Here is a 24,363-nt window from a genome sequence, read left to right as displayed (position 1 = left end):
ATTTAACTGTTCTGCCTGTGCTAGCCTCAAACTACATTTATCTGGATCTCAGCCTCCTGAGTAGCTAGAATATAGTAATGAGTCACCAGCACTGGCCTTCAGTTTTCCTTAAGAAGTTTATTTTTAAGGTATATGATAGAAGAAAGAAGAGTCTTGCATCACCCAATGACCTGTAATTAACATATTTCTTCCTCGAATATGATCATTTTTGGTTAGTGGCACTAAGCAGACTCTCAGTGTTGTATAATCATCACTATCACCAATCTCCAGACCAAAACTCTGCTTTAAACGAACAGTAGTTCATCATCCCCACCCTCTAACCCTTCCAACCACCATTCTGCATCATTCCACTTCTATGCCTATGATTTCAATTATTTCCCACAAATATTGCATGGTTTAATATTTCAACTAGCAATGTAGAAAGGTTCCAATTTTTCCACAATATACTAACACTATTTTCTGGGTGTTATTATTGGAAAATAGTTATAATAATTGGTATAAAGTAATAGTAATCTTCCTCCTTTCTATTTTAGGCCAGTACTGGGTCAGACTCAAGGTCTTGAGCTTTTGCTTCACATTTTTGCTCAAGATTGTTACTCTACAACTTGAGCTATACCTCTATTTTTGGCTTTTTGGTGGTTAATTGGAGATCAGTATCACAGAATTTTCTGTGTGAGCTGACTTTTATCTACGCTCCTTAAACTTTAGCCTTCTGACTAGCTAGTATTACAAGGTACAAGCCACCAGCATCCAGAAAGTCTTTTGCTTTATAGATGAATAAGCTGAGATTCAAAATTATGGGTAATTGATAGGCAAAGGACACTCAGTTCTAATCTGGGACTCTATTCCTAGAGTGCACAGACCTTTGAGAAAGCCACTGAGGAGAGAACCTGTTTAAGAGAAAAGGCTAGTGGGGTCTGTTCTCATTTCCAAGTGTCATCCAAGGATGGACAGGCCATCTTTATGATGTGTTGCTGGTCATAATTATAGCTCAGAACTTCAGGCTCCATGGTTATCAATAGAGACTTTTCAATTCCTGTTTCTCATACTTCTCTTGTTTAGTTAAGTGGCTTTTGATGTTTCCTTCTTGCATTTGTACAGAACTTCCCCTTGGGGACACTAAGCATGTCTACTTCTGCAGCCAATTAGATTGTTTTGATTGAGGAGCTAACAAAACAGTTCTTCCTTGAAACCTGATAGTGAATTCAAGACACAGACAAAAATAGAGATAGAAGCAGTGAGAGAGAAGAGAGAAGTAAAGACTGTGAGATTGATATAATTAGCATGACACAGACTTTGGAGAAAACAACTTTCATCTTCATCTTTGGTCAATAGGACAACAGGAGTCTCCAAACAGGACACCAGACTTAAAGCCAGCCTTGCTGCTCTCCTGGATTAGCAGAGGGCTTTTTTGTCTCCATCATCTGACAGATGGCACCACTAAGGCTTAGAAAAGGCAAACACCTTGACAGATAGTGCATCCAAAATAATATGAGAGATACAGCAGGACTCCAAGATGCTGACAGTGCGCCTGGATTTTCTAACACAGTGCTAGCATTCAGCCACTTGCTTTGGCACCTTGTAGAAGAGAACATGGCCTGGACTCCTTTCTCTTTAAATCTTATCTGTCTCATCTAAAGATGTCTATTATTGACAACATGGAAGGAGGATGAAGCAGTATAGTTAGATTAAATTATATAAGACCATTTTCAAGATGATAAGAGTGCTAGGCTTATATTTTTGACATCATGCTTTTACTGCTGTGTAAATTCGGGCCTCTCTGTGATTTGCCCTCTCTGAACTTCAGTTTCCTCATCTGTGAAACAGATACATCCACCTAACCTCATACAATGTTTATTGTGAGCAACCAAATAAATATGTAAATACTAGGTATATAATTAGCAGCTGATATGTAAAATTAAAATAATAATTCCAATGAAGTTTCCTATTTTACTATCAATTCACTCCTACCCTTTACTAAGAAATTTTGAGCATATATCTTTATATATACAGTATATAACTTTTGTATCCTACTGTTGAAAATAAAGGCAGTTCTATACATTACGCAGAACGGCGCATGTTTCAATGAATTAGTATTGCTCCCATTTCTAGCAGTCTAGAGACCCACTTAAGCTAGCACTCAGGACCTTGTCCTTAGATTAGTCTAGTTATAGTCAGCAGCTGAAAGTATTAACCTGTCTGCCAAAAGCTTGAGAATGCTCTTGGGAGGAGATTGCATGGGTGCACCCAACTATTGCATTTAATCCAAGCTAGTAAGTACGTAATCAAATCAAACTCAGTCAAACACCTTGAATGAGTTATAGGCTCTGGGATCAGGAAGATAAACAATCTCAGTCCCTTGCATGAATGAGAGAGCCCAATGCCTTTGTGTCCTGAGGTTCTTCATTATTGAGAGGAGACTACAGAACTGATATATCCTATTCATCCTTGCATCCTGTAAGGCATACCTGGTGTCAAGATTGTTATAGTATGGGCTGGGAAGGTGGCTTTGTGGTAGAGTGCTTGCCTTGCATGCATGAGGCCCTAGGTTTGATTACTCATCACCACATAAAGCAGAATAAAACAGTGGTGCTGTAGCTCAAGTGGTAGAGCACTAGCCTTGAGCTGAAGAGCTGCGGGACAGCGCCCAGGCCCAGAGTTCAAGCCCCACGACTGACCAAAAAAAAAAAAAAAAGATTGTTATAGTAGTGATGTCAAAAATCCCAGATAACATGAGATGCTGCTGCTATTTAGTAATGTGATGGTGTGCTAGTTTATCTTCTGTAGTAAAGTTAGTACTTTCTCCTTTATAATTAGCTCATTCTGGTGGGGACATGCTTTGGGACTATGAAATTTTGTATTTTTCATCTACTTTTAGCCACAGATTTTATCCCATGTTGTTCTCTGAGCATTTTCTTACTCAAGAACTTCTTATTAGGAAGAATTAGACAGTAAAGAAATAATAAGTATTAGTGAAAAAATAACAGTGAAAGTGTTATAAAGACAATGTGAGCGGTAGCACGAGGGAAAGAGATTGAAGTCTCCCTTAGGTGGAGGGAAGAAGTCTTCTCTAAGAAGGAGACCTTAGAGCTGAGACCTGAATGGTGAGAAAGCAAACAGAGAGATCTGAGAGAAAAACACTTCAGGCAAAACACGCATCCAGAGAAAAGGCCTGGAAGCCTAGACAAGCAAGGCCTGTTTCAGGGAAGGAAATGTGCCAGGCATGGCTAAAATGAAGTGAGTAAGAGCCAAGTGGCAGCGGAGAAAGATGCAGAAGTGACAAGAACCAGACTAGGGGCGCTCTGTAGGAAAGGCAGAAAGGTGAAATGCTTTCCCTGTGTCATCTCATTAATTACGTTCTCTGTCTGACCCATCTAATAGGGTAGTCAGTAGCCACATCTACTACTTAGAAGTAAATCTTGATTGCTTAAGATCAATTTTTTGGGGGGGGTCCAGTCATGGGGCCTGAACTCTGGGCCTGGGCGCTGTCCCTCAGCTCTTCAGCTCAAGGCTAGCTCTCCACCACTTGAGCCACAACGCCACTTCCGGCTTTTTTCTTTTTGCTTATGTGGTGCTGAGGAATCTAACCCAGGGCCTCAGGCATGCAAGGCAAGCGCTCTACCACTGAGCCACCTTCCCAGCCCTTAAGATCAAATTTTTAAACTCAGTTCCTTTCTCACACTACCCACATTTTTCAGTGTCCACTAGTCACTATTGTGGCTAATGACTCCAGCACAGATAGAGAACCTCTCCATCATGTCAGCAGTTTCCACTGGACAGTACTGTTGTGTTTGTCTCTGGCAGGTCATTCGTTCTGTTAGTTTCTATGGGAGATACACAGCTAAGTGAGTTCTGACCCTTGTTCTCCAGTAACACCAAGGGTAGTAGAGAAATATACAAATAAGCAATACCAGGCAGTGTGGATTATGAACATGGTCATGGCACAGAAAAATTGCTGTACAATTTGGATGACATACTGGCAATTGGGAGATCAAATAAGACTCCATGGAGAAGTAGCACTTAACTGTCTAAATAGATGGTAAGATTCTTCTAGATTGAGAGGAAGATACAATATTTGCTGAAAATGTAGTATGATCTGAGGCTTTGAAGACAGCAAGTAGAAATGAAGATAGTAAGTAGTATAGGTTGGCAGGAATCTGAATGTGCAGAGAGAAATTGCAGGGAAATTAACAGGTGGGTGGGCCAGACTGAAGGGCCTTATAGCCAAGCTAAAAAGAAGCTTTCTCTTTATTCTAAAAGTAGTAGGGAAACTATTGATAGACTTTACCCAAGGAATGATGTTAGCAGAGTTGTACTGCATAGATGTCAGTCAGTCTGTGATGGACGAGGCTGGTTGTGGTTGTGGTGAGACAGATAGCAAGAAGATGACTAGAAATCTATTTGCAATAGGCAGGGAGACAGATGAAAATCTATTTGCAATAGAGCAGGTTGCTCCTACTCTCATATATGTATTTCTGAAATTGAAATGCATTCTGGGGGACATGAAAACAGATTGATTGAAACGTAGCATTCAAAAATAAACTTTAAGGAGGCACAGGAATGGAGAGAGGGAGGGTGAGCAAATGCAGTCATTGTATTCAATGTACATTATGTAAAAAATAAACTATGTAACTTGTGGGTAGGGACTGAGGGAGGAATATGGGGAGAACAAAGGAAGTAATGACATGGTCTAAGAAGCATTGTATTCATTACTGACTGACAGAATTGTAATCCTTTTGTACAAACTACTTAATAATAAAAGAATAAACTTTGAAATTTGAAAATATACTAATTGCTCTTTATGCTAGGTAAACATCTGACTCACAGGACTTGATTAAATATTTGAATTATAAAGAAGAGGAAGGAGGTAGAGGAGAAAGAGGAAGGAAAGAAAAGGGGAATGCAGGGGGAAGGAGAAGGGGAAAGGAGAAGGAAGAGGAAGAAGAAGAGGAGGGTGGCTTCTGTTGCTCTTATGGATATTAACTCACCACATGGAGTTTTCTCAACTTTAGCACTTTGGGCAGCTTGTTCAATGCAGAGCCCTGAGCCTCACTCCCAGAGACTGATTTAATACATCGGGGTGAGACGGAAGAATCTGCATTTCAACAAGATTAGAGCAGTAGGTAATCTGAGGAAAAAATGCTGGGAAACACACAGCCCCTACTGTTCAAGGCTCTCTACCCTCCAGATAACAGTCTCCCCTTCTCATTGGTTAGGGGCTGTAGCCCTACAAACCAAAAAGAACAATTTCGCTCTTGTTATTCTCCCACGTCTAGAAATGAGTAGACCTCCCAGAACAATTCTTCATAGAACAATTCATTCATTTATCAACTTAAAATAGGCTTAGTAACTTATTCCTTTATTTTCTTTTTTCCCAAATGCTGATTTCCACAGCTTAACCTGTCTACTCTTTGTCACTTATCCCTCATATTAACATGTCTTTTATAAAATGTTGGTATTAAGTAGTTGTACGAAGAGGTTTCAATTCTGTAAGTCAGGTTATGAGTGTAGTGCATCTCGATCCATGTCACTACTTCTGTCATTCTCCCCATTTCTTTTTACTTTTCCCTATGTACAAAAATTGTCTCTGAGAACAGGAATTGTTGGAGTCACTTCTGCAAGTCCTGTAAGACTCAGTCCCATGTCCTGGAGTCACCACAATTAACTCGTGTGTCCTTCTTCAATGCCTGGCCACACTGGGATCACAAATGCTCTTCTCATAACCCTAAAATTGGAGTCATCACCAAAGTCATTTTGCAGATGAAGTTGGTGAGTCTTATGGGTGTTGGTAGCATCCTCCGGAGCACATGATGTAATTACCTGAGGGGTTTTGAACCTAAATCCCTAAATCTAGCACAAGTTTGTCCTTCACCAACAAGGCATCCATGAAGGCAAGCAAAGGAAGGTTTCTGATGCTGATGTTGCCTGACCCCACCCCAGCCCTGGTCACAGAAATGCTACTGTCCAGGAAGCTTGAGAGGGAAGAGTATTTTCCCTTTGCCCTTGAGCTTTGCTTTCTCTCTTTCACCTCCCGCTCCAGCAGTTTCTGGTTCTATTTTTCCAATGTCAGATGCCCAGGTGTGATCTGCACCAACAGGCAGCCATTCCATTAGCCTATCTTCAAGACCAATGTTCCCAATTCACAGGTACCTGGGGAGTCTAGAGAGTGATAATTATGGATGTTTCCTCCAATTCAACACTAATAAGAGGCTTTTGCAATTTACTCTGCCCCTCTCTTCTAAATATGTCACATTGCCAAAAAAAAAAAATGTGCTTGCAAAAGATCCTCAAGGTTTCCTTTGGCAATCCATGGCTCTGCATTGTGAATGGGACAGGGGACAAGAACTTCCTCTAAGTAGAGAGTAACTGGAAGTAAGGAAGTAAGGGAAGGAGACTAGCATTCATGAGCCCTCAGCTCTTACAGCTAAGTTCTTGGGGTTGCTGGTCCTTCTCAAGAGCTTTCTGCCTCAGATGAAGGAAGAAGAGTCTAGATTGTGAGTGACGGAACTGAACAGTTGTGTCTATTAAAGCTGACATTACCAGAGACCTGGTGTAGTGGCTTGGCAGGCACTTCTACATAAATCTTCTCATCATAAATCTACCAAGCAACTTGATGATGGTTCCAGATCAAGCCTACCACCTTGGAAGGCCTTCCATGCCTCCTTCTACCTACTCCTATGCACTAAATAGGCTTTCCTGTAGGCCCCAAAGAGATCTTATTTTCTTATTTAGGCCTTCATTTATCTAGGAAATTCAAATTTGTTGCTTAGATGTCTAACTGCCTACTATATTGTGAGAGCAGAGTCCATATCTCTCTCATCAGTGGCTTCTGATTTCTGGCATCAGTGCTTAGAATAAGTTTACCTGATGAATGAACAAATATATTAATTATGTGACATGGCATGTTACAACTATTTTCTGCAACCTCTGTGAAGTTTTGTGCCTAGACAGAATTCAGATAGAGTGCTGATTGTGGCAACTGAAGGTAGAAGGTTCTGTTTCTGTTTTAAGAGTCTGGACACTGGGCGGGGAAGGTGGCTCAGTGGTAGAGCGCTTGCCTTGCATGCCTGAGGCCCTGGGTTCGATTCCTCAACACCACATAAGCAAAAAGGAAAAAGCCGGAAGTGGCGCTGTGGCTCAAGCGGTAGAGAGCTAGCCTTGAGCTGAAGAGCTGAGGGACAGCGCCCAGGCCCGGAGTTCAGGCCCCACGACTGGACCAAAAAAAAAAAAAAGAGTCCGGACACTGAGAAGTTGAGATAGACTCTAGGAGAAGACAGGGCGAACACACTCAGGAAAGCCATGTAAGCTAGCAACTGAAAAGAGAATATGCAAAGGTGGCTGTAAAGGGTGACCACTGGGAAAGGTGAGTAGTCCAGACACCTTTAAGGTTTTTTCCAACCTTGATACTCTGCTTTCAGGATGGTTTTATTCACCTTCATGGCTGCTCTATTGGTCTGAATATATATGGGGATATTTTTCATCTTTCGAAGTAATCTGAAGGCAGCCTCTCCACTTACCGATGGAGCTTTTGGTGTGAACCATGGATTGACTTATAGCGCAGCTGACTCGTATGCAGCATGATTCACTGTGCTCTATAGATGCCCCCAAACACGTATATCATATTGTCTGCCGGTCCAAGATGACACTGTTATTTCCCCACCTGTGCAAATACAGCTGTAAAAAATGATGCATGGCTAGCTGTCCTCTCTCCCCAGAGTAGACAGCATACACCTTCTGGCTTCACACACACACACACACACACACACACACACACACACACACACTTTTCTGGATTTCAACATTAATAGTTGGATTTCAAGTCTATGACTAAGAGAAGACATTTGCAAATGAACTCACATTACCACCAATACCAAAGCACCCTGCCTTTGAAATCTCTGTGCACATTAAATCTGAGATCTGCAGAAGCTCCCTGTACCCTCTGTGACTCCACACACAAAAAATCATAAAGGCTCCCAGCAGTTTCAGCAAACAAGCAGGCGCTGAGCCTTCTCTCTTTGTTAGGGATTTGATTCAAACTGTGTCCGCTTGCAGTGAAACACAAAAGGAGAAAAAGTCAGTATGGTATAGCTTTGAAAAAAAAATTTTGCAAGCGCCACAGGAAAGAATAATAACTCATAAATTGCTGCATCTGGCCTTAAATTTATAAAGAAAACAATGATGCAAGAAACCAAATTTGTTACTCTCTTTGATCATTGAGAAGGAGCGTTTGGATTCTATATCCTTTTCTTTTTCTTTTTGATTCACCCTTCACTTCATCAATTGTGAAATTGCCTCCAAAGCAACAGACCTGAATCCCACCCCTCCCCTAAGCAGTACACCTTTGCCCACAAAATCATGCAAATTCCAGCAGCCAATAGGGAACAGTTGAGAGAATTAAGGCCTTCTGCTCAAAGACAAGCTGTGTTTCCATTAGGAAACAAAGCCCAAGGAATCTGTGCTATTGAACTTGAGATTTAAAGTGAGCATTTAGTTCACCCTCTTTGTACCACAGGTGCCATTTATGTCATATCCAAATAGAAATAAATGGTGGGGAGAAGGATGGCATCTGACTCCATTTTTTAAAATTCTTTTCTGTGTGCTCAGGAAGACTGAGCCAATTTTGGTATATTTTGTTAATTTGGGACCATCTTTTGGGATTGCATTATAATAAACACATAGAGTTGTTTTGGTGTTTTGGTTTATTTGTTTTGTAGTCAACATTTGCTGTGCTACTCAAAATAATTTCCCAATCTGACAAAAACACCACCTGTCAGTAGACCTGCTGTGTGTAGATTCTCTGTCCCTGCTCTGTCTCAATGCTATGCTAGCTTAAACCAAATATTCCCTGCCCAGTGAACAGTGCTACTGAGCCATAGAAAAGTAGTCTCAGGATAAGTAATAGAGTTACCTAGAGACGGGGCTAAGTGAGCTTTAGGTCTCCATTGCTCCTTCAGCCCAGAGAAGGAAGCAGGAGATGTCCCAGCTGTGGTATCACCACAGAGGATAAATCAAATGGACCACTCCTTGGTAACAAGGTCAGAGGACACAGGAAAGATCTTTGGGTACAATGAGGGAGACTTACTTCACCTCTGCAGCCTGGCTTTTCCAGGTACTTTTAAAAGAATTGCTCTTTGGACCTTACCCCTGAGATTCCATGGAATAAGTTGGGGTGGTCCCTGAAAATCAGTATGTTTCCAGCATCCTGGAATTCAGAGTAGAGAGACTTTCATCCAGACTTTACAAGAGTATGAAAGGGCTAGTCATTGCCTGCCTCCGTTAATAACTAGGTGCATCTGCTTTCATTATCAATATTATTATTTCAGTTTGAGGCTGGTTACACATTGTGGTTGTATCTTGGTTGTAAGCCCTAGAGGAAATGGCCTATCCCAGAAATATAGTATCCCTTTGCTAGCTTTTACCCAGAGTATTTAGAAAATGCAGCCTGAGTTGTTAAGATAACTCTTAAAATGCACTTAATTTTTCCTTCCCAGGCCATGTGCCAATGGATAAAAGCCATGACCATGGTCTATTTGTTATTTAAAAACAAAAAACCTAGAGTTGAATCAGAAATGCTGAGATCTACCACCTTGATCAAGTCCCTTTTCTTCAGGGATCACTTTCCCTTTGTAGAATAAATGTTGGATTATATGATTGATCACAGAAGGTATACTTGCTTTAAATTTCTATGGCTTTCAAGGACTAAGTCAGCAAAACATTCTTCTCTGTCTGCTACCAGGAAATCCAGGCTGGGAACAATGATATAATGCTCTTTGGTATTTGGGAGATAAGTAGCATCAGAGGCACAGAGAAAGGAGGAATGAAATCACCAGTCATGTTTGGAAGAATTCTAACTTACATCCAAATGCCTGGGAAAGTAGAGGGAGCATAAAGAAGGAAGGAGACATTCTTGGTAGAAAGAATGTTTAGGTTGTGAAGGGACTTGGATGCTTCTCTCAGGCCAGATTTTTTAGATGCACCCAAGAATGTTTGCTAGGAAGGTTCTTCAATGAGTGAGTGCCTGCTGCTGTGACTGTTGAATCAGTAATGAATGCAAGACTTAACTGATCTCAGATATCCAGTTGAGGACTAAAAAAGAATAATAAACACACAGCTGATAAGCTGTGAGATAAACTCTAGGTTCCCTAACACCCCTATTTCTTAAAAACATCTGGAAGGATAACAAGTTGAAAATATTTCTTTCTGCTTATGATATAAACAGCCTATGGCCACCAGATTGTTCTAAGCCAACATGGGGATGCTATTTGCACATTATTCTGCATGAAATGGAGTCATTTCCATACATTTGCATAGTGCTTTCAAAAAGTCTTAATTCCAAGTATGTCAAATAAAAACAAATTAGTGTAATCTACTGCCATTGTATGGCAGTCCGGCTTGGGGATCTCGATGCTGATGGGACAGTGGCTGGCAAAACCAGCAGCCAGCCTTGAAAATCCCACCACCCCCATGCAGTGTGTCTCAGAAAACAAGAGACACACTGCACGCAATAAAGTCTGAGAACAGAAACCTATTGGAGTAAGGTAACGCCTCAAAGAGTCTCTTGCGGTTTGAAAAACAAGCCCCACTCACATCCCTGAGTGCACTCCAGCCTCACAAATCCCAGTGTGTTTGGTAGGGCTGGGATTGTTATACACTTTTTAATAAGGGGATTAGAGGGGATAAGTGACTTGCTTGATTTCACTCTAGCTAATGGTCATGCCTAGATGTAAACCTAAGACCCTTCCAGGCCTCTCAGACTTGAAAGGACTGATGCCCTGAGAACTGATCCAGAGTTGTCTTGAGAAGAGATAAAATGTCCCCATTGACGGCTAATCCAATGTCTGCTCTTGAGACACCACGCTGCCATTGGGAAGCAGTATGAGGGAATCCCCTGATGGATGGCACGAGGGCATCAGCACCCAGCCTGTGATACATCTGGTCCTGAGTAATTGCATTTTTATCATTTGAGGCAGTTATTTGAAAGTTATGGTAATGGGGTGAAAATATAAGCAGCTTATAGTTTACTAGAACATTAATCCTCTGAGGATGATTTCTTTTCCCCTGTGTATCTCTGTGGGACCTTTTCCATTGCATTAAATAGAATTTACTTCTAGACTCTCTCCCTGTGATCTGCCTTCACAGGGACATCTTTTGCCTAATTATGAATGTCTACATTTGCTAAGATAGACGCATGGACTTCTAGTGCAGGCCCCAAACAGGAAGGGCCTGTAGTCTATCTAGTAGGGGCTGTTATTTAGAAGCAACCCAGGGAAATACAGTGGAAAGCAAGTCACAGGAACTTGGTATTCATGGTGGAAAGCATTTTGAAGAGTTTCACAAAAGAAGAAAAACGCCTAAGGTAGAAAGTTTAAGAAAACCGGATAAAATAGAGAGGAATGGGGAAAAAAGGAGGAGCCCTCGGCTTCCTAGGAAGATGGGAGTGAAGAAAACTTGGAAACTCATTTACTCTTGTCTGGAGTCACCATACTTGATGAGCTGGAGGACTCTGTTCTGAATTCCTAACTAGACATGTGGTCATATCACAGAGGAAGTTGGGAGCTGTGGGAAGGAACATGACATGATGTCAGCTGACTTAACAAAACTTTTGTTAAGTTTCCAAGCACTGAAATGGAAGACTTACTCCATATTTGGCTAAGAGGTGGATCTTATTTGTTATTTAAAACATGGAGACAAAGGACCTAAACCCCAAACACAGGGACAATGCATCTACGTTTCAGAGAGTATTCGTCAGACAGGGTTACCATTTTACTTTCTTCTTTTTTATTGTGAAAATACCGTACAGAGGGGTTACAATTACATGAGCAAGGTAATGAGTACATGTCTTGTCAAGCATTGTTGCCTCCTTCTTTGTTTCTCCTTCCCATCCCTTCCCATCTCCCCACCCCCCACACCAAAGTTGTAAAGTTCGTTTTTCGACATAGTATCTTGTACATCTCATTGTTGCAATGGGTCCACCTGTATCCCTATTTAAACAAGTTGGTTTTTCCCTTCCCTCCACAAAGTATACCAACATCAAATACAGTGAAAACAGGGGTTATACCATGGAGGAGGGACATACAAAGCCATAAAGAAATATCTTATAAATATGTTGGAAATAATAGCAAGAAAGAAAAACCACTTGAGTCCTTATCTTGGGGTTCATTTCACCTAACATCAACTTAGCTGACCGTTTCTGCTTGTCTCAGACATATACTAGTTATTGCAGATAAGGGAAACCATGGGACCTATGTTTCTTTGGGCCTGGCTTACTTCACTTAGTATAATTTTTATCAAGTCTTTCCATTTCCTAACAAATGAGGCAATGTCATTCCTTCTGATGGAGGCATAGAATTCCATTGTGTATATATACCACATATTCTTGATCCATTCATCTACTGAGGGGCATCTGGGTTGGTGTTCCCTATCTTAGCTATGGTAAATAATGCTGCAATAAACATAGTTGTGCTGGTAGTTTTAGTATGGTCTTGTTTGTGATCATTTGGGTAAATGCCCAAAAGTGGGATTGCTGGGTCATAGGGGAACTCTATGTGGAGTCTTTTGAGGAACCTCCATACTACTTTCCAAAGTGGTTAAACAAGTTTACACTCCCACCAACAATGCAGTAGGGTTCCCTTCTGTCCACATCTCCTCCAGCATCTGTTGTTATTAGAGTTCTTGATTATAGCCATTCTAACTGGGGTGAGGTGGTATCTCAATGTTGTTTTGATTTGCATTTCTGTTATGACTAGAGAGGTTGAGCATTTCTTCATATGTCTATTGGTCATCTTTCTTTCCTCTTCCAGAGAAGTCTCTTTAGCCCACTTATTTATTGGGCAGTTGTTTCTTTGAGGATTTGTTGTTGGGGAATTTCATTTTTTGAGTTCCAGGTATATTTTAGATATGAGACCCTTGTCCATTGTATGGCTAGTGAAGGTCTCCCAATCTGTGGGCTTTCTATTGATCTTGCTAGCTATGTCCTTTGCCATGCAGAAGCTCTGTAATTTCATGCAATCCCCTTTGTCCAACCTTTCCTTAATTTGTTGTGTTTCTGGGTCTCTATTAAGAAAATCTCAGTGCTGGAAGAATATCAATACCAAATTTCAAACTCTACTACAAAGCCATAGTAATCAAAACAGCTTGGTACTGGCACAAGAACAGACCTCAGGACCAATAGAATAGAATTGAAAACCCAAAAATGAACCCACAGATCTATAGCCATCTAATCTTTGATAAGGGAGCTAAAAAATAGAATGGAAGAAAGACAGCCTCTTCAGTAAATGGTGCTGGCAAAATTGGTTAATCACTTGTAGAAAACTAAAGCTAGATCCTCATATATCACCCTGCACCAGAATCAACTCCAAATGGGTCAAAGACATCAGAGTCAAAGCAGACACTCTGAAAACATTATAGGACAGAATAGGAGAAACCCTAGGTCTCCTTGGCACAGGCTGAAATTTTCTTAATATCATTTTACTTTCTGTCTCTACACATCAAAACAAAAATCAGATTAGTAATATCTTTTTAATATTTTATTGTAAAGATACTGTACAGAGGGGTTACAGTTACATGAGTAAGGTAATGAGTACATTTCCTATCGAGCATTGTTACCCCCTCCTTTGTTTTTCCACTACCATCCCTTCCCTCTCCACCTTCCCAACCCTTCTTCCCCACCCCACCCCAAGTTGTAAAATTTGTTTTCAACATAGTGTCTTGAACGTATCATTGCTACAATGGGTCAACCTGTATCCTTATTCAGCATTTTGTTTTTACTCTTCCCCTCTCCAATTTAGAAAAATATATATTAATATCTTATAAATTGGAGTGTGCTTTGGACCAGACCCCATAAGTCAACCACTGCAACCATCACCCTTGGAATTCAGATGTTTCCAGGGCCCATTTACCCATAAGGAGCAGGAGGATCAGTGCCCAGGGCCCACTTTCATGATTCTTTATGGCTCCTAAGTAAACTTTATAACTTCCTGTAAAAGAAAAAGAAAAAAATGAAGCCTTACATTAAATAAAACTGTTGAATATATAATACTCACTATATTTATTGTTTTGCAATGCAGTTATAGATACAAACTTTAATATTTTGGGGGGATGAAGGGAATCTTGAAGTCCGAAGTCCCTGGGCCCTCGAAGTCATGATGCAGATCTATGCTCCAGTTCCCTCTCTCCTGTGGACCACTGCTCAGCCACTTTTCATCTGCTCAGTTTTTATCTGTTCATCTATAAATGAGCCTCCAAGTCTGCCAGCCATGGACTGACCTAATCCTCAACATCTCAAGATGCTCATCTTTCTTGAGAAGGTCATGTGTATCAAGCTGACTTTTTGTTTGTCCAGATTCAGCCACTTGCTTTCCCTGCTCTGGTTCTAGCCAGGATCATGCCATAATCCTCAGCTGATATCATGTCCTGTTCCTTCCCACTGCTCCCAACTTCCTCAAGCTGCAAAACAGAGAGACCAGAGGCAGTGAGGAGATTATGCTCCCAGCTCACTATTACATAGCACACCTGTTTGCTTTCCCAGAACTTTCTCCATCCGGGAACAGTTCTAGACAAGAAATAAGAATTTCAATGGCAACTGAATTGCGCTTTACTCTGGTTTATGTAACATGAGCTTTCAGGAACCAATGTCAATTTGCAATGTCACATTCTCTGCCTCTGTTTGTTCCATCTGCAAATTGGAAGCCATGAGGAGACTTGTTGGAGTGATGGGAAGAGGGATAAAATCACAGCTGGGAAAGTGCAGAATGACCTTCGGAAGAAACATCCTAGTCGTACTTGGAGTTGTTATCAGCATGATCATCAGTGAGTTCAAGAGTACCAGAGGTATAAGGAATTTCTGTGTTTGTAGGGCTAAATATTAGGCTAAGTATTATGCTCTGCTTCCTGATTAATTAATTAATCAATTAAGTTTATCCCTACTAAAAGGTCCCTGATTTTCTGTTGTTCCCTGCCCATACCCACAACCTGTGGAAGCTGTGAACCAGAAAATGGGAAATTGACCCATTCTCAATCACTTCTGCAGGGCTGGAGATTGGGGGTAAAGAAATGGGAGCAAGGAAAGAAATCAGTGGACAAAACAAGGCAGGGACCAGTGAGGAGAAAGAAAAGAAAGGACAAAGTGAGAAGAGAAAGGGGTTGAAAATGTTACAAGGATGGGAAAGAACATTTTCAACTGTCTAATGTCACTCAAGATCTATATCCTCAGTCCTCATCCCACATGTCTTTTGAGTAGGACATAAGGGAAACACTCCCAGGTCCTCTGACCCCTGGTCATTTTACAATCACTGCAGAGCAAAGAACCAAGCCATAGTAGTATCTTCCTTGTACATTTCATGTTTTCAGTGAGACTCAAAGGTCTTTGACCTTGAAGGGGCAGTAAAAACTATTTGTCTAATGTTACCTTTTTCAAATGAAAAAACTGATGTCCAAAGACATAAGGCATTTATCCAAGTTCATACAGCAAAGAAGTCAGGACTAAAACCCAGGCCTTCTCAAGCCACAACACACACACACACACACACACACACACACACACACACACACACACACACACACACACACACACACACACACACACACATACACACACACACACACACACACACACACACACACACACACACGCGCGCGCGCCATCTCCACATACTCAGTAGTGCTTTTATGTTCTTTTTTTTCATCCTTATACCAGCCAGGCTTCGTATAAAGCCCGTGCTACAAGTGCTACCTCTTACTTTTAGCAGTAAAGAAATTGAGGCTCAGAGAGGCCAAGAGAGATCACTTAAGATCCAGAAAAGCTGGTGGAAACCCACTCCTAAGTCCCAGACATGTGCTTTCTGCCACCCTCTTCCCTCACTGCCAGTTGTCCGAAGCTCTGTGGTAATGGCTATTGTGAAGCCAGGATTCCCATACATATTTATAGGAAGACTTCTGGATCAACTGTATTCATGCTTAGAAGTCCCAACATTTTTTTGTTTTGTTTTGTTTTGTTTTAAATTTATCAGAGGAAAGAAAGTAACAATGGAGTTGATGGGCAATTTGTGTAATTAACACCCAAAGCTCCCAGCACTACAAGGCTTTTGGATTCAGTGCATTCTCCTGACAGATGCTCTTTTTCCTGGTCAAGTGGCAGTACCATGGAGCTTCTAATGGAGGAGAAAACATGCTGCCAGAGGAGAATGGAGGGTAGGCAGGGTCTGGGTATGTCAATAGTGATCTTAGATATGCTTCTGTGTACCTGGGAGAGTGCCTCCTGTGAAGACTTGAATGATGAAGCCACTGAGGTCCAGAGAAGGAGCTGGACATCTTCTCAATTAGTATTCATTTACCTTGTTTAGAAGTCATTTGTGCCTCTACAAGACAGCATATGTTTTCTTTCCGATGACCATAACTTTTTGCTTGTCTTACAATGGACCAGATGGATACTGATCAGAGGGCCAGGGCTGGGCTGCGGGGTAAGGAGTGACATTCCTGTTCCTAGTAATGCTGAAAAGGCATCGCTACCCCTTAATCTCAGCATAACCGTAACACTCACATCAAGGTTCTGAGAAATGCTTAGCCCTTTCCAAAGCACTTATTGGAAGCCCCTAATCGGCCCTTTTACCACTATTGCTGCTCCAAGCTCATGTTCAGATGGTTTACACTGCTGTGCTTGTGCTGGTTATTAGAACATTGATATTTCCAGACCCACTGGAAAATTAGCCAAGTCCTGCAAATTATCATCACTTCCCTGGTTGTCCCAGAGGCTCAGGGAGACCTCGAACCCAGGTACCTACCAGTGTATCAGTTAGGCCCCCAGAGTTCCTGTATACCCATTTCATTCACACATGTCCCCAAGTCAAGGTTGGCCCTGTCCTGCTGAGGAAGACAGAGGCCCTTAAAATGACATTGGGGCCTAGCAGGCATATACCTATTCTATGCTTCCTCCAGAGGGATCCTGGGAGATTGGTTGCTAAATGACTTTACTATCACACTTTGTCTTTGAATTCCTTAGTGACTCTCTTAGGCAGACCTGTATACAGCAGTGGGGAATTCTTATTGAGGTTCACAAGACCTAAAGCTAAGACTTGACCTTGGAGCAGAGCATGAGCCTCTTCCAGCACTCCTAGAGGCTGACTATATGAATGAGCCTCGTCAAGTTTGATGAGAAGTAGATGTCTGCTATTGACTGTTGAAGCCAGGGGTCTTGATCTACAAGTCAGCAGCTAGGATCCAAGAGATGCAGAAGTCAGAGAATCAGAGAATGCAAGAGAAAGTGAGACATGGATAAAATCTAGTAGTGTGTTGCTCCTCAAATCATAGTCCATAGATACAAAAGGATCTTAGAGTTCTCTATGATTCCAATGGTGTTTGTACTTCAAAAATAATCTAAAAAGAAAGGTGATTTCACCTCTACATTTAGGCTTGTGTTTTTGTTTTTGTTTTTGTTTTCCACTCACTCGGGTGCCAAGAAAATGGTGCTTTAATTGTCATGATCATGAAATAAAAGAAGAAAAAGAAAAGAAGTGAGGTAAATATGTAGAGGATTGCACCCTGTTGAGTGAAGGACTTCCAGTGGTTGTTCTATCCCAATTGAGAGAATTTGATTCATCATATAACCCATGTGATGTAGGCAGGTCAACAGGAAAAATACTTGAATTTCCCTTGGGCTGCTGTAACAAAGAACTACAAACAGGATGACTTACTCTGTTGGTCAGAAGTCTAAAATCAAGGTGCCAGGCAGGCTGTAGTTCTACTGAGACTATAGGTAGACTTCTTCTTCACGTGTTCCTTGCTTGGTGATAACCATCCATTTTGGACATTCCTTAGCATTTCTCTGATCTCTACCCATCATTATATGGCCACTTCTCTGAGTCTCTCCTGTCTTTTTCTTACAAGAATACCTATCATATTGGATTAGGGCTATCCCAATAATCTTATACTAAGTACATCTGTAAAGGTCTATACAGGGTCACATTCATAGGCAACAGGGGTTAGACTTCTGCTGTGTGTTTTCAGAAGACATAGTTTAACCCATAACAGAAACTGAGTATGGGTGAACTATGCTTGTTTGCCATGAACAGTAATATTGTTTCAGTATCCAATGACATTGAATTGTTCATTTGTTCATGTGAAAATGACATTGTTCATTTGAACTACATGTTTGGGTATATTTATAGCAAATTTGTATTCAGTTCTTACTAGACTATTGTTGTTTGCTTTCATGCAATAGCTACAGCATAAGGAGTTTGTATCCACTTGTATACTGCACACTTTAAAATAATATTATAATATATCACCCATCTTCTTAGGTAGTCCTAAGACTGCTTTGTTTAGAGTGGTTCAGTGTTATTATATTACTAGGGACTCTGGGGTCTTGATGAATTTCAGATATAGGAGACAAGGCCTTTCCAAAATGTGTATATATGTATAGATATGTTTAAAGAAGCTTACATGAACAAATGGTCAGTGCTCAAGGTCCATAAAGGCTGACATACCTATATGACTAGCAAATGCTCTAAAGGACATGTTGGGTTTTTGACATGACCTAGAGCCATTGTTGATTCTGACACTATTAGAGCCCCTTACTCTCATGTCTCTTAGTAGTGCTATCTGGGTCAGGGGCAGATGGGGCTCTGATTCTATGGGGTTCCCATAGATAGGACTGGTATGAAGATAGCCAAGGTCCAGAAATCTCCATGGACCCTGAAACCACAGGGAATAACTGGTTGCTAGGACAAGTACAAAGTTCCCTTCTCCTAGAATCAGTAGGAATTCTAGGGGACATCATAATTCATTCTATGGATCCTCATGACCCTGAGGACAATTTGTCCCCAAAACAGATCTGTAAATGTCAGTCTAAGGCCTTTGTTTTATGTTCTTAGATTCAGAATATATGAATGTATATGACTGGAGCTTCTCAGCTCTACCTACGCAGAGCCCTCAATTCAGACCTCTGGGAGAATAACCTTAGTCATTTTCAATAAATAAACAAGAAACACGTCAATTATACAAGTTACTCATTGTAGCATGGGAAGATTAAAGGAGGCCTCAAAACAAAGTGTGAGAATCTACTACAGGGTTTAGGCTTTGGGTTATATAGAAGAGAATTTAGGGAAGCAGAGCCTTGTTCTAAAAGGATACTGTCCAAATGTGGGATTAATCCCTATGGTCAGGTACCTGTATAAATCATTTCTATCATGAGGGAATACTAGAACAAGTACAGAACTGTACTTGATAAAGAAGCCTTGGAACTCTTCGTGAGCCAGAAAGGAGGGGGCTTGGTACCTTGTAAGTAGTACAATAACTTTATTTTTATCCATGCATAAAAATAGCCTTTTGAGTCCCTCATTTTACCATAATATCATAGTAGTACAATAGTTGATCTTGGTTGTCAGCTTGTCTGGATCGAGAGATGCCTACAAAATTGAGTAAAACACATAGAGGTGTACCTCTGAGACCATTTCCAAACCAGAATGACTAAGAACCAAAGCCCCACCCTGAATATAGATGGTCCAGCTAGTAAGATGGGGGCCCAGAGCAAACAAACAAGGGAAAAGAAAAAAGACTTGCCAGCCTCGGCAGTTTTCTCTCGCCTCTTCCTGGCTGTCATGAGCTGCTCTGCCATACCCTTCCTGTCTTGATGGGCTGAAGCTTGAAACCCTGAAACACAATTAATCCATCCTCCTTTAGTTATTTTACTCAGAAATTTGTCAGAGTAGGGAAAAAGTCTAACATACCATCTCTGAGTTCCAAATTCTGTGTTTGTATGTAACAGAAAAATCACCCGGGCTGGCTGTGAGTGCCAGGGTAGCTTCTAAATGTCAGGGGATGCTCTTTTCTGTCCTCTCACATTACACACATTCAAACATTTTTTGTGGAACAATGTCCAACATAGATGTCAAAAACAGAAACACTCATACTAGGAAAAATAGAGAATAGGGGAGGGACTAAAAGTGGAAAAAGAGGAATAAACTTAAAGGAGAAGTTTCCCCTTTGTGTATTTACATATGTACCAAGGTTTGGGAGAAAAAAGGAAGAACAAAAATGGGTTGAACTGTTTCCACTTCATAAAAGACCACCACTGGAGACAAAATCAGTGGTAAATCACAAAAGCCCAACAGCATTTGATTCTCTTAAAGGGTACCACTTTATTAATCAAATCCTAGTACTGGTTATGGTTTTGACCTTTGTTTTATACTCTCAACTACCTCTCCCAGTTCTGCTGAATTCCATGTCACATAGATCTTAGGGTCTCTGCTTCCTAAATGGTCTGAGGAGAAGGATCCCAAAGTCATTTTCTCCTCTAGCTGGTCTGTGATCAAAGTGCACAGATGTTTCATAAAACATAAAATGACTAAGCCATTTGCCTCAGGTGACTAATGAAGCAGGTTTAAAGAATTCCAAGGTATTGAGGAACCACAAGTGCAGAGTGGAAATTGAATTGCAGTCACAGATATGGTTTGGCTATTAAGAGCTGGACTTGATGGGCTAATAGAGAGTTATCAGCTGATGAGCAGACATCAATGTGATGGCAACAAAATTGCCCTCTGTAGAAAGGGGCTTTTCTCAAAGACCTCATGATACCGAGTAGAAGATGAACTCTTGATACCTGCCCTATCTCAGTTAATAGCTTCAGCTGAATCAGATTAATTTAAAGGGGCTAATGAAAATGATAGAGGAGAAGAGTTTGGAGATCATAATTTGATGCTGAGATATCAACGGAAAAATGATGACATTATAAAACCAGTCCCCTGGGCAACAGGCAGAGAGAACTGGGAAGTGATAAGAAAAGAAGAAAGTTCCTGTCTTATAAGTCCATTGTGCCTGACTCAGACAGGAAGAGGCAGCAAAATTGATTAACTATACTTACCAATGTTGTAGTTCACTTTTTTGTTACTATAATGAAATACTTGAATCTGTGAAACTTTATTTTAAAAAGAGGTTAATTTAACCCACCGTTTTGGAAGCTGAAAATGCTACACTGAGCTTCCCATTGTTTCAGCTTCTGGTCTAAATTGTGGATGACTTTATGGTGGAAGAGCATATGGGCACAAGAGATGGCATGACCACACAGGAAGCCAGAGAGTGACTCAGGGGTCAAGCTCAGGTCTTTATAGACACTCACTCCAGTAAGAACTCAAAGATCCCAGGAGAGCTTCTTTAATCCCTCCCAAATAACCTCAGGACCTCCTATTGGTCCCATCTCTTACAGATCCAGCCCCTTTCCACATTGCTACACTGAAGTCCAGGCTTCCACACATGAACAGCTAAGGATGTCAAGTGACTTTCATATTTCTAAGGATTTCAGGCTTGCATTACTTGGAGAAATTGTAGAGCTCTCCTTTAGCTGCCTTTGTTTCTTCCCATCAGTTTTTGGTCTAAAGTTATATTCAGAGCGGGACTATGGTATTATGAAGAAAAAAACACCTAAGATGAAAGTAGAAACATTGTATGTTTAACAAGTGAGAAGAATGAACCTTAGTAGGAAAATGAAACCCACCTTTGTTACTTCAAAGGTCAAAGTTGCCAAGATCTGTATAGCCGACAGCTCTTAACACAGTTCCTCCATCATATTGGCATAGAGAGAGGAGCCTGGCTTTGGAGTCAACTTTACTTGTTTTCAAATCTTAGCTGTGCCTTTTATTACCACTGTAACCTTGCACTGACTTCATAGAATGCTTGTGAATTATGTTTGCAGAAAAAGGAAGATTGAAAGAAAGGGATGATACTGCATTGTGTTGCTGCCAGAACTAGGTGAGAACATGGATATGAAAGTACCTGGCACTGAACTTGAATGTTCAAAACCCTTTTTGATGCCATACTGTTCACAGCTCTCCTCTTTGTTGATGGTATCTGCAATCTGCCATCTCTGGTAGATTCCTAAAGACATTACTATTCATTTTGCCTCAGAAGGGTGGGCCTTGATAGTGCTGAAGACTTCTAGCAAATGTTGAAGAATCGGTTCTGAAGTCCCAGGTAGAAGCTTTCAATGATCCCTCAAGAATTGAATCATTTGAATACTCAGCACCTGATAGGCCCAATGTGCTTTTGTCTTACGGATGAATGTCAAGCAGTATAGACTGAATTTGTTCCCTTTAATTGATTGATTCATTTACACTTTGTTGTGGGTTAAAGATACTGAAATCTATTTGTAACAGTAGCAATGACCACTGAATTAGGAGCTCCTCAAGGGACTTTGCCTGATAAAAGTCAGGTGATTTCTTGAACTGCATGGGCTGGACAACCTGAGCTCTGGATACTTAATGGTGCCACTGTGGGCAAATCAGTTCAATTCTTTAGCTCTCCGTTTTCTTATCTATGAAATAACAACTATGGGAGAGATTTCTATTATTCTTTCCAGTTCTAATGACCTGTGATCCCAAATTGACTGTTCCTTTGCAAATGGCTTCCCCACTGACCTAATGGGAAAAGGCACAATTGCCTCATCAGTTAGCCATGGGCCTAGCAATGGCCATTAGGCCTGGAAGGCAGGTCTCCATTGTAAGCGGTTATTATGTAAGTCGGGGGCTGATAGATGCTCTTCCTTTGTGGGTTAAGTGCTATTTTGATAAATACCCATCTTATGAATTTTAATCATGTGGGTTGTCAGCACTACCCAAACTCTCCAGATCAAACCATTATTATTACTTAATAAGTGATTTAGAGCCAGGTCAGAGAAACAAGTCCCTAACATTGGCAGCTGAAATATTTATGATGCAACTAGCATTGCTCACAAGTAATACACACTACATTCAGGAAGAAACACATTAGGGCAAGCCAGAGCTTAAATTGATGAACATGCTTCCAAGTTAGCCATGCAAATCATTAATCAGAGAGCCATCAATAGGAGTTTTATATTCTTGGAAGACAAACACGGGTGAATGTAGATCTTAAGACTAATGTTACTTTTTTTTTCAATTTTCAGAAAAAGAATGAGCTATCCTCACTAACCTACCCTAGCTGGAATCCTATTTTCCTTAGACCATTGTGTTCTTCTGTCCTCTTTTGACTCCTTTAAAAGGACCATGTACCTCCCTGGAGTGTGTCATATAAATGCATAAGACTGAGATTAGGAGGTTTTGAAAATGTTTGATTAAAAGCTCTATGTATTCCCTCACTGACAAAAGATAATTCATTGGGGATTCTTGTATAGGCAACTGATGGAGTGGTGTGAACAGCATCCTTTATATAACTCTGAACAAAAGCTGGCATCTCCAAGCCTACCTCATTTCCAAACTACTCTGTGAAAGCACATGACCCGGTTGTGGCTACTAGGAGGTTGGGATCAAAGAAGCACTAAGTTTTAGCAAAACTTGTTGTAGATATGTCATCAAAACTAGCCCAAGGGTCTGTAATCCCAACACTCAAGAGGGTAGAGCAGAAAGATTGTGAATTCAAGGCCAGCTGGTGATTGGAACAAATCTCAGGCCAGCGTGGTCTACACAGTAAGAACCTATCTCAAAACAAAATAAAACAGCCAGGTTCCAATGGCCCATGCCTGCAAACTCAGCTATTCAGGAAGCTAAGATCCAGAGGATGGTGGTTCAAACCAGCTTTGGTAGAGGCATGGCTCAAGTAGTAGACACCAGCCTAGCAAGAATGGGGCTCTGAGTTCAAACCCCAGCATATATACAATAAATATTTCTATACATGCTGTATACCTATATACATATTATACCTTATGTATTTGTTGTATATAAGATACAAAATAAATATGTATGTATGTGCGTATATAATAGATGGATCAAGAAGTAGGCTGTGGTGTGATATTACCAATGAAGAAGTTTATTTGAGCTACATTGCCCCTTGTTGGTTAAAAGGTAAAGGGATACATCTTCTTCTGTCAGCAGAAGAGTAAAATCCATCAATCAGCACTTCTAGGAGCCTGTTTTGAGCAAGCACTTGGGGTAAACACAAACTAGTTGAAAATTTGCATTTTTTTAGTTGAAAATTTGCATTTTTGAGGATATTTGCAAGCTTCCTCATGAAAACCCTTGGGAATTCTTGCTACTCAAAGTGTGGTTGGCATCACTATTAATTAGGAGCTTGTTAGAAATACAGAATCTCCAGCTGTACCACAGATCTATTGCATTTTAATAAACTGTTTCTGTCCTAGATGTGCAGGTTAAAGTTTGAGAAACAATGCTGTAGACCACAGGGGTCTGAGAAAGATCACTTAGCCAATCAAATCACAATGGTTATCCTGTCGTTTCTAAGCCTCCAGTATTGTTACAACAACCTGTGAGAGTCTGAACATTGCCTGACCACTTTGGAAACAATTAGGGAATTTTCTCTAAAGATTCTACACACAGAACTTTTTGGCGATTTCCTGAAAATACAGATGGCACAGAAAAAAAGGATCTTGCTACCTATTTCCTC

The 24,363-nt window shown here is 40.8% G+C and overlaps 1 protein-coding gene across 1 annotated transcript in view; it reads left to right on the top strand.

Annotated features, from left to right (window-relative positions):
- Alk (ALK receptor tyrosine kinase) overlaps positions 1-24,363 on the top strand; it is a 713,950-nt gene that overhangs the window by 449,683 nt on the left and 239,904 nt on the right. The gene's annotated exons all lie outside the window — the stretch shown is intronic.

Source organism: Dipodomys merriami, unplaced genomic scaffold, assembly GCF_024711535.1.
Source record: "Dipodomys merriami isolate MVZ:Mamm:240054 unplaced genomic scaffold, mDipMer1.0.p SCAF_17, whole genome shotgun sequence".
NCBI lineage: Eukaryota > Metazoa > Chordata > Mammalia > Rodentia > Heteromyidae > Dipodomys > Dipodomys merriami.
This window is presented reverse-complemented; position numbering and strand designations above follow the sequence as displayed.